At 44.6% G+C, this 13,183-nt stretch overlaps 1 long non-coding RNA gene across 1 annotated transcript; it reads left to right on the top strand.

The window, feature by feature from the left end:
• The first annotated feature begins 3,130 nt into the window (after positions 1-3,130).
• On the top strand, positions 3,131-4,978 carry LOC128322389 (uncharacterized). The gene is made up of 2 exons (XR_008305686.1): positions 3,131-3,318; positions 4,784-4,978. It is a non-coding gene; the product is annotated as an uncharacterized LOC128322389 (long non-coding RNA).
• Positions 4,979-13,183: the final 8,205 nt, after the last annotated feature.

The following is a 13,183-nucleotide window of genomic DNA, read 5'->3' as shown; positions in this document are numbered from 1 at the left end:
GATCTGAAGATCGTACATGGGGCAGATAAGTCTCAGCAGCCTTTTCTGCCTCCTGCTTTGTAGCCCTCCCCCTTAATTGTGAGAATGGGCTCTTACTGTTTTACTGTTGTGAGCTACCTCAAGCAGTATTGTTCTGGATGAGCGGGATATAAATATTTCAAACAATCATCGTCATCATCATCATCTCTCAGTGAGTTGGAGTTTGTTCCTGTCAAATGCAGTTACAAAAAATGGGAGTGGTGATGTTTAAAGGTTTGATGGTTCAACTTGTTCCCATTCATCAGAGCCTCTAAGTGTCTGCCTAAACAGGTCCACCACCTTGATCCAGATCTGTCAAACAAATCCAAATCAGCTAAGCAAACTTGCAATTGGCTTGCACTGTTTGTGTGTTTCATTTTGCTTCCAAGATCAGGAATTCCCAAGCCAATTTTGGAAGAAAAAAGGTTTATTGGCAAGGGGCAAGGAAGGACAATTCCAAATAGGCAACTGATACGGGGAAAAACACAGGAACAAAGGAAGCTGCCATATATTGAGTCAGACCATTGGTCCATCTTGCTCAGTTTTGTCTACACAGACTTGCCGCAACAACTCCAAGGTTGCAGGCAGGAATCTCTCTCAGCTCTATCTTGGAGATGGTACCAGGGAGGGAACTTGGAACCTAGATGCTTTTCCCAGAGCAGCTCCATCCCTTAAGGGGAATATCTTACACTGCTAACACTCCTACTTTCCCTTTCATATGCAACCATGGTGGACCCTACTTAGCTAAGGGCACAAATCGTGCTGGCTACCACAAGACCAGCTCTCTTCTGTCAACCAGGTATAGCAGCTGTAGAGAAAGGAAATGGAACTGGGCAGCAGTGCATGAATGTATTTGGTGGCTCACAGCAGAAGTGAAGGAAGGAAGGAAGGAAGGAATCTGCCTGCCTCAAGGAATTTGCAGTTAATTCAATAGTGGGGACAGATAGATGGATAGATAGACAGATGTAAATACTGACCACATCATGTCCTGCTTAACCTGCCAGTAGCTTGACTTCATAGAAAGTGCGTCAGCCATTATATGTAGTATTAACTATGGCTGATACCCAATTTTTAAAGTAAATCTTAGCTGATTATTGACTAAACATCCACAGTTATATTGATTAAATCTGCAGATATCTACATAAGAAGTGCTCTGCTGGATCAGGCTCAAGGCCTATCAGGGCCAGAACCCTGTTTCCCACAGTGGCCCACTAAAAGCTTCTGGGAAACCCACAAGCGGGAGATGAAGACATGCCCCCTGTCCTGCTGTCGCTCCCCCACAACTGTAATTTAGATGCCTCCTTCATGGTGCAAAATTGGAACATTTCATTCAGATTCCAGTTTGGCATGGAGCTTAAATTGCATCCCCATATATTTGATCATAGCACACAGCTAAGAGTAGGGTTGCCAGGTAAAATGTATCCAGAAACCTGGCAATGTCACAAGATTGCCAATCCTTGGAATTGGGGAAAGTCTTGTACCAGAGTGGAGCACAATTATAAAAGCAGCATCTGAAAAATGACCTGAGATTAACTTTTGCTATCTGTTTGCTTGGGGTGGGAGCTGGAGAAACAAGGTCATTTTTGTCAACCAGCTAAGAACAGTTTAGAGTTAGATGCGTCTATAATCAGCAACAAAGGAGGAAGTTTCTGGTTTTGAAAGAGACGGTGATTTATATGCAGGCTTGTTTTCTTGTGTTATGTTGCTTCTGGAGAGCAAGTGGCAGTTCTCAAGGACTTTGGTTACAAATCTCTAAATAAGGGCGCCACTGACTGTTAAATCATAGCTGGTAGCAGAACCTGTCAAAAAGGCATTCTAGTCCATTCTTACTGCTACCTGTAGAGCAGGGATGTCAAACTGTGGCCCTTCTGCAGATGTTGGCCTACAACTCCCATCATCCCTGGCTATTGGCCACTGTGGCTGGGGATTATGGGAGTTGTAGTCCAAAAACAGCTGGAGGGCCACAGTTTGACATCCCTGCTGTAGAGGATAGATTGCATTAGGTAACTGCTTTGGTATTGTACTTGATCAAAGATCACAATATACTGAACTGAAACTGAAACTGTTTTTGTACGGAGACTATCTGACCTGCTGCACGAAGGGTTATTGGACTACAAAGGGACTGGACCACATTGGGGACAAGGAGAAAGTCTTGGGACAGGGACAGGTGGAGGTGGCTGCTTGCCACAATCCTTGCTGGGAGCTCAAGAAGTGAACCACATCTCTTGAAGATTCACTTAAACTTTACTTCCTTGCAGAACAAGCATTTATTTATTTATATTGATGTAAACCTTTTTGGAAACTTTTGTCGAAATTCATGGTATTCATAAAACCTGACATTAATTCATCCTCATTTGCACGATTTTCCTTATCTCCAATTATGGATGCTGCTTGATTGGTTTAAGGGATGTGCATACTTAACACAATTCTCTTCGAAATCCATTAGCAATATTTTATTTATTTATTTTTAAAGTATGTATGTATGTATGTAGTTTTACATTTACTGTATATCCCATTCTTTCTCCAAAGAGTCCAGAGCAGTGTGTGAGGTTATTTTTATCCTCACGACAACCCTGTGGTATAGGTTAAGCTGAGAGATAAGTGACTGGCCCAGAGTCACCTAGTGAGTTTCATGACTGATTGGAGATTTGAACTTGGGTCTCCCTGGTCTTAGTCCAGCACTCTAACCTCTGCACTTCACTGACTTTGTAAGTTTCCCTTAATGGTGAATTTAAAAACATTTGAAAATGTCCAATTCAGAAAGTTTTGAGGTTCCATTTTGCTATTTGGGTCCAACAGCCATTCGTAATCCTATCCTCCATGATGTTTCATTTCCCCTTTAGCTAGTGGCCACCACATATTCTCCCTCCCGCCCCAACTCAACTTGTGACAGTTGGAACTTTAGTAAGTGAAGTATTCTCCAGCATAGTGGTGCTCTAATGCTAACATCTTCACCTGTTGATTTTCTAACTACCTTGCAGCTGTTCAAGGCTCACGGCTCCTGCCAGTTAAAAATAAATTGGTAATCCCACTGAGCATCTGCTGCAAACCTGCAGAAAAGAGAAGGCAGTTATCCGCGCAGTGTGTATTACTTGGTTAGCTGGAGCCGTTCCAGTGACGTGTGTTTTAAATAATACAAGCAAATGCCAAGGTCATGCATATAGTAACAACGCAGCAGGTCACACAGATGGATATTCTGGGAAACATCGAGAAAGTCTTGTGGGTCACAGGGGACAAAGTATGAAATGTGAGCAGCTACACTGATATTCAGAGATTTCAGAGACTTTACAGATTTCAGAGGTATTTATTTATCATATTTGTATACTGCCCCAAATGGCATCTCTGGGTGGTTACTGTTGGAAGTGAAGGATTTTGCTCTGTCTCGTGTCTCAGTGACAGAGGGGGACAGACTAGTGAGTCAGAGGGCTGGAGAGGGTCAAGACACTGGTCAGCCCTTCTCTACTACTCTGACACTATCCCTTTGATATGTAGATTGCTAATCTCAGGGACTTCCTTCCTTCCTGCAACTTCCTCTTCCCTTCCCTTCCCTTCCTTCTCCCTTGCAACATGCAAGCTCCTCTCTCTCTGCACCATGTGTGCAGAGATGCAGAATCCATCTGCATCCAGCTAGCTAGCCAGATTAGAGATCCTATCTCTTCACTTTCCTATCTAGAATGGAGTTCTCTAATAAATACTCCTTATATTGATTTGAAACTATGAACTGGCTCCAAGTTGTTTCACTCTCAGCATACACACCTGCCTAACCAAATTCTGCTGTGTTGTGCCTCTGTGCACTCTGCTATAATGAATAAGGGTTTCTCCTACCAGAGAGAATTCCCAACAGTTATGGTATGCAGGAAGTGATACACCCACCCACACACCAGAATAGCAATCCTCTGTAGCACAATAGGCTAATTTAAATGATCTCCCTCTGGGATAGGAGGAGGGAAGAGTGATTGTGTGGGAGGCGGGAGCGGAGTAGGATGAGTGCACCCTATCCAGATTCTCTCCCTAGGATTTTAGCAAGGTTGGATGAACAGCCATCCTATCCAACTCCTGCCTCCCATGTGACCACTCTCCCGCCCTCCCGCCTTCTTGTTTGGATGTATAGAACCCACCAATCAGGAGTGTGCCCAGTTCTCCTACTCAGATGGGGATCACGGCAGGACTGCGAGAATCCCTGTCTGAAATCCCGCAGAACTACTTTCAGTGGGTGTAGACCAGAGCTGCACAATGTTGCCCTCCAGCTGTTGTTGGACTACAGCTCCCATCATCCCCAGCCATAGTGACCAATAGTCAGGGATGATGGGAGTTGTAGTCCAACAACCATTGGTGGGCCAAAGTTGTGTAGCTCTAGTGTAGAAAATACAGAGTTAGTTGGACCAGTGGTCTGACTCTGTAGAATGCAGGGTCAGGAGAGTGCGTTCCTGGCCCACTCTGTCCTCCTCTATCCATGCCCACTTAGTGGCATCCATCTCTGGTTAAGCTTCTACAAAAGAGATGGAAAGCAATATTAGCCTCTGAGCATATACAGAGCAACTTTCCCTTCCTGATGAGTTGCTGCATCTGTAACCCCTGCTCTTTAAGGGTTAAAACACTAGGTGATATAGGCTTGTTCAGTAGCAGGCTGCAAGTTGAATAGGGACTGCCACATATGGTAAAAAGGCGCAATCTTCATAGGATCCAGAGGACTGCAGAAGAAGATCCCTGCTTAGAGAGCTCCTGTGGGCTGTTTGTTTGCTAAGCCTATATCCTTTACTTTCAGACTTCAAGAAGAGGGGATAGCAACAGCAGACTGTTTCTCAATGCCACAGCCAAGAAAAAACTCTCAGACAAACAAGCCCGTAACAACAACAAACTTCAGCTTGGAACACATGAGTCTGATCAAGTCTCTGTAACTTTATATTTTGCGAATTCTGTTGCTTGGGTTAAGAAAGATAAACTTTGAAGTCCAAATTTATCATGTAATTGCTATAATTGTGTTCATTTATATGGAAAGTTAGAGGAAAAGAAACCCCACAAGGCAAGATTACACTGCCAGTTGTAAAATAAACTGTACATGGTATAAATAAAGTGTTATACATCTTTCCTGCATGCACTTGGAAGGAAGGTGACAACAGGAACACTCTAGTGCCTACTGCAAAACAGGCAGTCTTGGGGGGGGGGGAGAGAAGTCAACCACACCCTCCTTTTACCCCCAGCCTCCCCGCTTCAGCAGAAAGGCCTCTGCAGAGAACTTTCAGCTCTTCCTTAGTTCTTTCCTATACGGCTTTACAGCCAATAGTTGCCACTCATATCAGGAAACCAGGGTGGAGGGTGAGAGGGTTCTCCAACAGCCCAGGAATCCAAAAAGGCTCTCGAAAGCTTTTGTAAGCACCAAAGAGATTAGTGCTGCGTATTGCTGGGACCCAAAACAGTTGATTCTTGTTTTTCCATACTTAAGCAGAGCAGCCACATCCATTGGGCACTGGCCGCCGGTGATGCTGGGACTGTTCTTTTGCATTCTGTTCACACAGCCCTTTGCCATTTCGCTTCATCACCACCCGTTGCTTTGACTTGTCTCAGCAAGTGCTTTAGTCACATCCGAATGACTGGAGCCCGGCTGCATTTGTATCCTGACTGTATTTCTGCCCTGCCCCCAGCTCTATTTTTAGCACACAGCCCAATTCTAGCTATTTGTAGCAGCCTGATGGAAGCTCATTATCACCTTCTATATTTAAACCTCAGAAGGGTTTTTGAAGCCCTTTTCCACTTTCCACAAAGCCATGAAAGTATATAATGTGCATGCCTCTAGATGTCTTACTGGCTCCTGTGCATTTAACAGCATGTTAATTTTCACAGGGGATAACTCTTATTTTTATTCCATAAAAAGCTGAGCGGGCTGAAATAAACCAGAGGAGAATTTTTCAGATAATCTAACTTGACTGCAGACATTCAGGATTATATTCTCATCATCACGTACCTCTTTCCCCAACACTCCTGTGATACTGAATCAGATCATTAGTCCTTTTAGCAGCACTCAAGGAGTATGAAACTTGGGCCCCCAAATGGCCTCGTTGTGGCTGGGCATGATGGGAGTCAAAGGGTCTGTTTGGATGATACTTGCCCCACAGAACTAGCCGAAGCAATTAAGGCAGGGCACCCATGGAGAGGGCACCCAATGGAGAGGGCACCCATCCTGACATCTTTCCTAGTGTTCTTCCTGAGCATTCCCTTTATTGCATGAGTGAGTTCATCCAAACTGTCTCTCTACATATAGTCCAAATACACATTTATTAAACTCTAAAATGAATGCATTGGGAGGATATCAGAGCATTCAGGAAAGTGTCAAGACAGCCATGTTCTTGGTACATCCCCCCTCTTAATTGTATGGACCAGTTTGAGGAAACTGGTGTCATCCAGTTCAGACACTAATATCCTCTTTTCAAATCAAGACTAATATCATCTTGTTTTCAAAACATGCTCAGGATGCATTACTAAGGGCACAGGTAGTACCAGCAGGTTCCAAGCAATCTAGTACACCAAAATCCACACCAAAATCCAAATTCCCAGTCTGTCGTCTTCTTCTTTGTGGTCTCTATGCATTCACATCTATGGGATCTACATGTGTGCAGAACATCATTCAGAACCCTCTAGAACTTAGATTTTAGTCCCAGTCTTGACGACTGCTGTCTTCTTAATTGAATCCTACCAGGATAAGGAGCTATAGGATGCTGAAGAGTTACTACAGCTCTGTGCTACAGTAATCTCTTCCTGGCACAAGGAGATCAGCACAGGCAAATGTAAAGTTGTCCATGTGGTACAATACCCCCTCTTTAATACTGAGTCTTAGAGTGGTCATTGTACAATACAGCAACCCCCTGCCTGCCCACAAATAGGTCGTAGTTGCTGAGTTGTTAACTGAGCCAAATTTCCATGTTTTCAGCCCTGCTGCTCTTTCTCAGTAAAATGTGGAACTTTCCTTCACACACCTTTCAAAGAAATCTATAATCCCCCAAATTGCTTTGCAAATTGAGAAGAGCTAGATTTGCGCTTCTACTTTATTGAATTTCAGAGGCAGAACAAGTAAAATTAATTGTGTTTCTTTGGCTGTGGACTTTAGGCGGAGTAAGTCTTGCCAGGGGAGAGTATTATAGTAAACTCCATTAGTATACCATCTGCTGACAAAGCTGACAAAGCAAAGCAATCCGTTGAAAGGAGGCAGTGCACTGTTGTTTCTGGATCAATAGTTTCCCACCACCTGCAATGCATCTGGGAATTTCTGCATGGAACTCTGCCCTTTCTCCCCATTAGAGCAATTCTCTCTTCTAGTTGCTGGTCTTTTCATCACAGATGTGACTCACTTACTGTGAAAAGTTCTGTGTACGTTGTAACGGAACTGTTGCTCCCGTGCAACTGGTATTTGGAGGCATCTTGCCGTTGAACTTGGAGGTTAGGGTTGTGCACAGACCGGTTCGGAGGAAAGCACTGAACTGGCTCGGGCACCCACAACTGAACCAGTTCATCAGGACAGGGAGCAGTTCCCTTAAAAAGCAGGTAAGCAGTCCTGTGCCGCCTGACCATTTTTCCAGGCATGGCACTCGCTCTACAAAAGGCTGTGCATGGCTGTGATGCTGCTCCCTGCAGCCTGTGCATGGTGGTGGCACACACATGGCCACCATGCATGCATGGAGGCCATGTACATGCTGACAACAGACTTTTGTAGAGTGAGCACTGCACCTGGAAAAGTGGTGGTACAGCATGGGAGCAGGTAAGGACCTGCTTACCTGCTTTTTAAGGGAACCACTCCCCGCTCTGCCTGCAGCTGCCTTAGTCCATTCGGGCTCATCCCTACTGGAGGTAGCTTATAGCCATCCAGACTAGTAGCCATTGATAGACCTGTCCTCCATGAATTTGTCTAAGCCCCTTTCAAAGCCATCCAGGCTGGTGGCCACCACCAGCTTGGATGGCTTTAGAAGGACTTAGACAAATTCAAATCTTGAATAAATATGGAGTTAAGAAGAAAATGGAGTCCACATATATTTTGCCTGACTGCTTTCTTATTTGCAGTGCAGCCTACTGGACTGTGATACTTATTTTCTGCAAAGTCAGGATGCCTCTGAGTACCAGTTGCAAGGGAGTAATGGCAGGAGAGAGGGCATGCCCTCAACTCCTGCCTGTGACTTCCAGCGGCATCTGGTGGGCCACTGTGCGAAACAGGATGCTGGACTAGGTGGGCCATGGGCCTGATCCAGCAGGACTGTTCTTATGTTCTTATGTTAACTTGTGCCATTAATGAAACCCTGTCTGTGATTTCCAAAACATTATCACTGCCTCAGAGGCTACTCCAGGGTACTGTGATAGTTTCAGTTATAATGCCTTCTCTAAAAATACACTTGAATCTGACCAATCAGAAGAGGTTCATGTATAAATTACATATTCTGATCCAGCAGTCTGTTCTTTCTGAGGAAACTTCGATATGTGCCTTCTCCAGCAATGACTCTCCCATTCATTTCAGTGAAGGAAGCAGGTGCCCATCATGTGCAATAAATACGCACATGTATGTTCAAAGATAAGTTGTGTCTATTGGAGTTGAAAGCAATGTACTCATTTGAACACATCTCTGATCTCTAGTTAAGGCACAGCATTGGTAATCCCTTGTTAAGTTAATATGCTTTGCTCTGTTAAAGCTCGCCTCTTCAGCTCTCTGGCTTTCTTCCTGATGAATGGCTCATGCCTTGCATGTTCATTACTCCAAAGCTCACCAGGCAACTGCTTATCAGCTGAAGATTTGCTGTTGAATATGTCAACTGCTATAGCAGAAAATCCTTTGTGTTTGAGACCACGATGGGCGGTCCCATGAAAATTCTGCTACGGCCTTTGAGATCCATGATAGCTGAGTCTCACATGCAAGGCGTCACTACATTGCAGCTGTAAACTGATGAACATACTTGCACATGTGAATCAGCCTTGGCTGAGGGCCAGACTAGAAGACCATGGAAGGAAGCTGGATTGGGATGATGGCATGGGACAATGTGGTTGGAATCTGCATTGGGATGATGGGATTGGGATCTGGATTGGGACGATGGAACTGGGAGCTGAATTGGGATGATGGGATTGGGACAATGGTGGGGCAACGCTTCCCTCTCCTGCCATGGATATCATTCAGATCAGGGTCCAATACAAGTTCTGCCATATCCCCTGAAGCAGGGTATAAGTAGATGCATGCCTTTCAAGAAGCTGTGCCATTGGTGTAGTGGTTCATGGAATTGAACACAAGACCCCAAAGGTGGATACTGTCAGCAGGGACTAGGGTTAGGTTTTTGCAGAGATTTAATTGATCCGCCTCATTCCCTGCTGATGTGCCCACATGCTATGGGCTGTGGTCTCCTATACGCCCTAGCAGCAGGAATCTTTGTTTGAGCTATAGGTGTAGACTGCATGGATATATTATATGAGAGGTGCTGTCTTTGCCCTAAAAGCTCCTTACTCTAATCTCAGATTATTTGAAACTAGCCGGGCAGCTACACAGTGGCAAAGGACAGTGTTGCATGTATTCCCGAGAATGTTGAGATTATGCCTCCGCTAGATTGTAATGCTACCAAAAACTTTCTGTGATCCATAGAAATAATATTCAAAACACCAACCCAGAGAACATAAGTTAAAAAAATAAAGTTTGAGATAGAAGGGGAGTTATTGTCACGAGCTCACTCAACAGAAGATGCTGGCCAGAAATATATGATACAATAGCCAGTAGCTCAAGTTTCAGTTTTACTGCTAAATAGCCAGGTTTAACAGTCTCACCAGGAATACATACAGAAGTGTGGAGTAAGAAGCCCAAATGCCAAAGTCACAATCTCTCTGACAAAAGCTCAAAGCAGATTTGACATGTTGTTTCCAGCAGTTTGTTCAAGGCACAGGCTGCCCGATTTATAGTCAGCAGCCACGCACACTTAATCAACACTCCACCCCTGCCAGCTGCCATAGATTCAATCCAGCTCCTGCTGTCTTCTTGTCAGTCGACTGCTCCTCTGTAATTCCCTCACCTGCTGCTGACATTTCCCCCATCTGCGTCCTCGAGGAGATTGTGGCTGTTCAAACTCTGGCTCAGATCCTGACCCTTCTCTCCAAAGATCCCCCAGCCCTGCTGGCCATTCCTGCGTCAAACACTCGCCCTGGCCTGTCTCAATTACCTCCCCATTCACATCACCGGCCTGCTCTTTGAGTGCCTCCCCACTTTCTAGTAAGTCACCTGCCCCCTACTCCTCTCCAATGTCCTCGAGTGGGGGCATGGCAGCTATTTAATTGTTCCATCTTTCTTGTGACTGATTTATAGGAGAGTTGATAATGCACTAGACCTTTATTGGGTAATAAAAACAAACAATTTCTTGTACAGAAGGCATGATAATGTGAGTGCAGCTCCTAGGATCTCCAGTTTCCTGTGACTGATCTACATAAACACTGGTGCAGAAGGTGCTGTGAACCTTGCTCATACTGAATTATACCATTGATCCATCTAGCCTTGTGGTGTTTACTCTGACTGCAGGATTTCCCCCAGCTTTCTTACTTGAGTTTAAAAAAAAAAAAAAAAAATCCCGATACCTGGAATTGAACCTAGGATCTTCTGTGTGCAAAGTACAGAAGTACATAGAATGGATGATGAGTACACCTCTTTCCTTTTAGCTGATTACTATGTACCCATAACACTCTATGTGGCAAAATTCTGTGCAGCTGCATGTAAGGTTAGGGTTGAGACGGTTTAAGTTATACTTAATAGTACTATGAAGATTCCATTAATATATCTATATATTTAACCCTCCTTGTGCACCTTTAGAATGTGCATCCCAGCGCCCAGCTGATTGGCTGGGTGGTGGAGGCGCCTGATAGGCTGAGGCACACCCAGAACAATTGGTCGTCGCGGTGGCCAGGCCATCCCGGGTAAGGGGGAGGAGGCGGCAGTGGCAAAGCCCAGCCTGGCCGCCAGAGGTGGGAGGCAGCAGAGAGAAAGGTGGTGAGTGGGAAATGGGTGGCGGGACAGAGTTCCGGCACCCGTTAGAGGCTGGGGCGGGAGGGAAATGGGCAGCAGGATTTCCCTGTTCACCACCCAGGAGGAGGAATGTCATCGGCAGGGCACTTTTCAGCCACTCTGTAAGGAGGGCCTGTGGCGGTGGTGAGGTGTGGCCAAAATTGGCCACCCGCTACCTTGTGAGGTAAAATGCTCAGTGAGGGGGGGGAGGGGAGGAACGGAAGGGGAGGGAGGAATGGAAGGGGAGGGAGGGCAAGAGAGCATTGCAAGAGGGCAAGAGAGAGTGGGGCAGGAGGGAGGGGAGGGAGGGCAAGAGAGTGTGGCAGGAGAGCAAGAGAGAGTGGGGCAGAAGGGATGGGAGAGAGGGCAAGAGAATGGGGCAGGAGGGCAAGAGAGAGTGGGGCAGGAGGGGGGAAGGAGGGTGAGAGAGTGGGGTGGGAGGGGGAGGGAGGGCAAGAGAGAGTGGGGCAGAAGGGAGGGGGAGGGGCCAAGAGAGAGTGAGACAGGAGGGAGGGGAGAACAGACGGCCCCAAAGAGAGCACAGATGGTCTGTATGGGTCGGCTAGTTTCAGAGGTATATCTAGGGAAAATAGCATCTAGGGCAAGCACTGAAATTGCACCCCCTGCCAAACATCTGACACCCATCTTTCAGATAACTTTACCATAATATCAGCTTAAAAATACAGGTCAAGCTTGTTAATATCTTAATATTTCAAAAACTATTTAGCAGTGGATGTAGCTAGACCAAAAAATGCTGGGAAACTACAAATTTCAGTATGCTGGGGCTCATGAAATACTACTGTGTGGAGGTGTACTTGGAAAACTAAACAGAAGTGCCTGTCTAATTCTCTGCTATGCATTGTAGCATCACTATTACATAAGTTTTAAAAATAAATGGAGAATTTGACTTTTCCCAGATACACTGAAAATAATTAAAGGGTATGCAGAGTAAACTGTGTCACTGATTGGAATATATTCTAGTATTTCAGAAAGACAGTTAAGATGAGAGAAAGAGAGCAAGAAACTCCCCGTGGGCCTTAATAATAAGGATTTCACAGTGATTCAAAGACAAACTCACCATTAATATTATTAAGAAATCACATTTAACTCACTTATCCCAAGAAGCAAAGTAAGAGCAAATGAATACAATCCTAGCTCATAAGCTTCAGCTCAGTATTCACAAGCCCTGATTCTCTGTACATAGTGCCAATCTGAATATGTGTACAGTGACTTAAATTGTATATATATATATATATATATATATATATATATATATATATATATATATATATAATTACCTGTAGCCCCTTTGGGGGGGTTTCCTAAAGGCCGTAGGGAGGGTCTTTAAAGGTTCCCCCTCCCCCCGCTGGCCTCTAGGGCCTCTCAGGTACCATTTGAGCATGTGTGGTGGCCATTTTTTAATTTATTTTTTTTTAAAAAATAGCCGCTGAAAACAAAATGGCCACCACACATGCTCAAATGGCCTCTGTGAAACCTGGCATGACCTACAGCCTCACAGAGGCCATTTGAGCATGCGCAGTGGCCATTTTCTTTTCGGTGGCCATTAAAAAAAAATTAATTAAAAAAATGGCATCTCCTTCAAGTGGTGCCTGGGGCACGTGCCCTGCCTGCCCTACCCTAGATACACCCTTGGCTAGTTTGTACTATTCATGCTATATTGTGTGTTGTTTTTGTGTTGTTGGGTCAAATACCATAATCAAGTATTCATTCATTCATTCATTCATTCATTCATTCAAAGTCCCTCATTTTTCAAAGATTCTCCATTCACAGTTTCAGCTATTTGTGGTTTGGCTATATATAGCTAGTGTCCATTATCATGGGGGCACAAATGCCAACAAGACGATAATTGAAATTTTGCGCCTATGGGAATTATGGGGTTAGGTTCCTCAGTACTCAGTAGGTCCTCAAGGTTTCATTCATTCATTCATTCATTCATACAATCATTTGTCTTTCACTTGTATATACTGCCCTATATAACATCTCAAGATGGCTTACAACCTGCCCCAAACCTAAAAATCATTTTATTTTATATTCTTCCTTTCATGAACAATGCCTGCAAAGGCAGTTTCCAATAAAATCTATCATTAAAAAAATCAACCATACAAAATAGATTGCTATTTTTAAAGCTACCAAACCCCC

Source organism: Hemicordylus capensis, chromosome 4, assembly GCF_027244095.1.
Source record: "Hemicordylus capensis ecotype Gifberg chromosome 4, rHemCap1.1.pri, whole genome shotgun sequence".
In the NCBI taxonomy this organism is placed as follows: domain Eukaryota; kingdom Metazoa; phylum Chordata; class Lepidosauria; order Squamata; family Cordylidae; genus Hemicordylus; species Hemicordylus capensis.
This window is presented reverse-complemented; position numbering and strand designations above follow the sequence as displayed.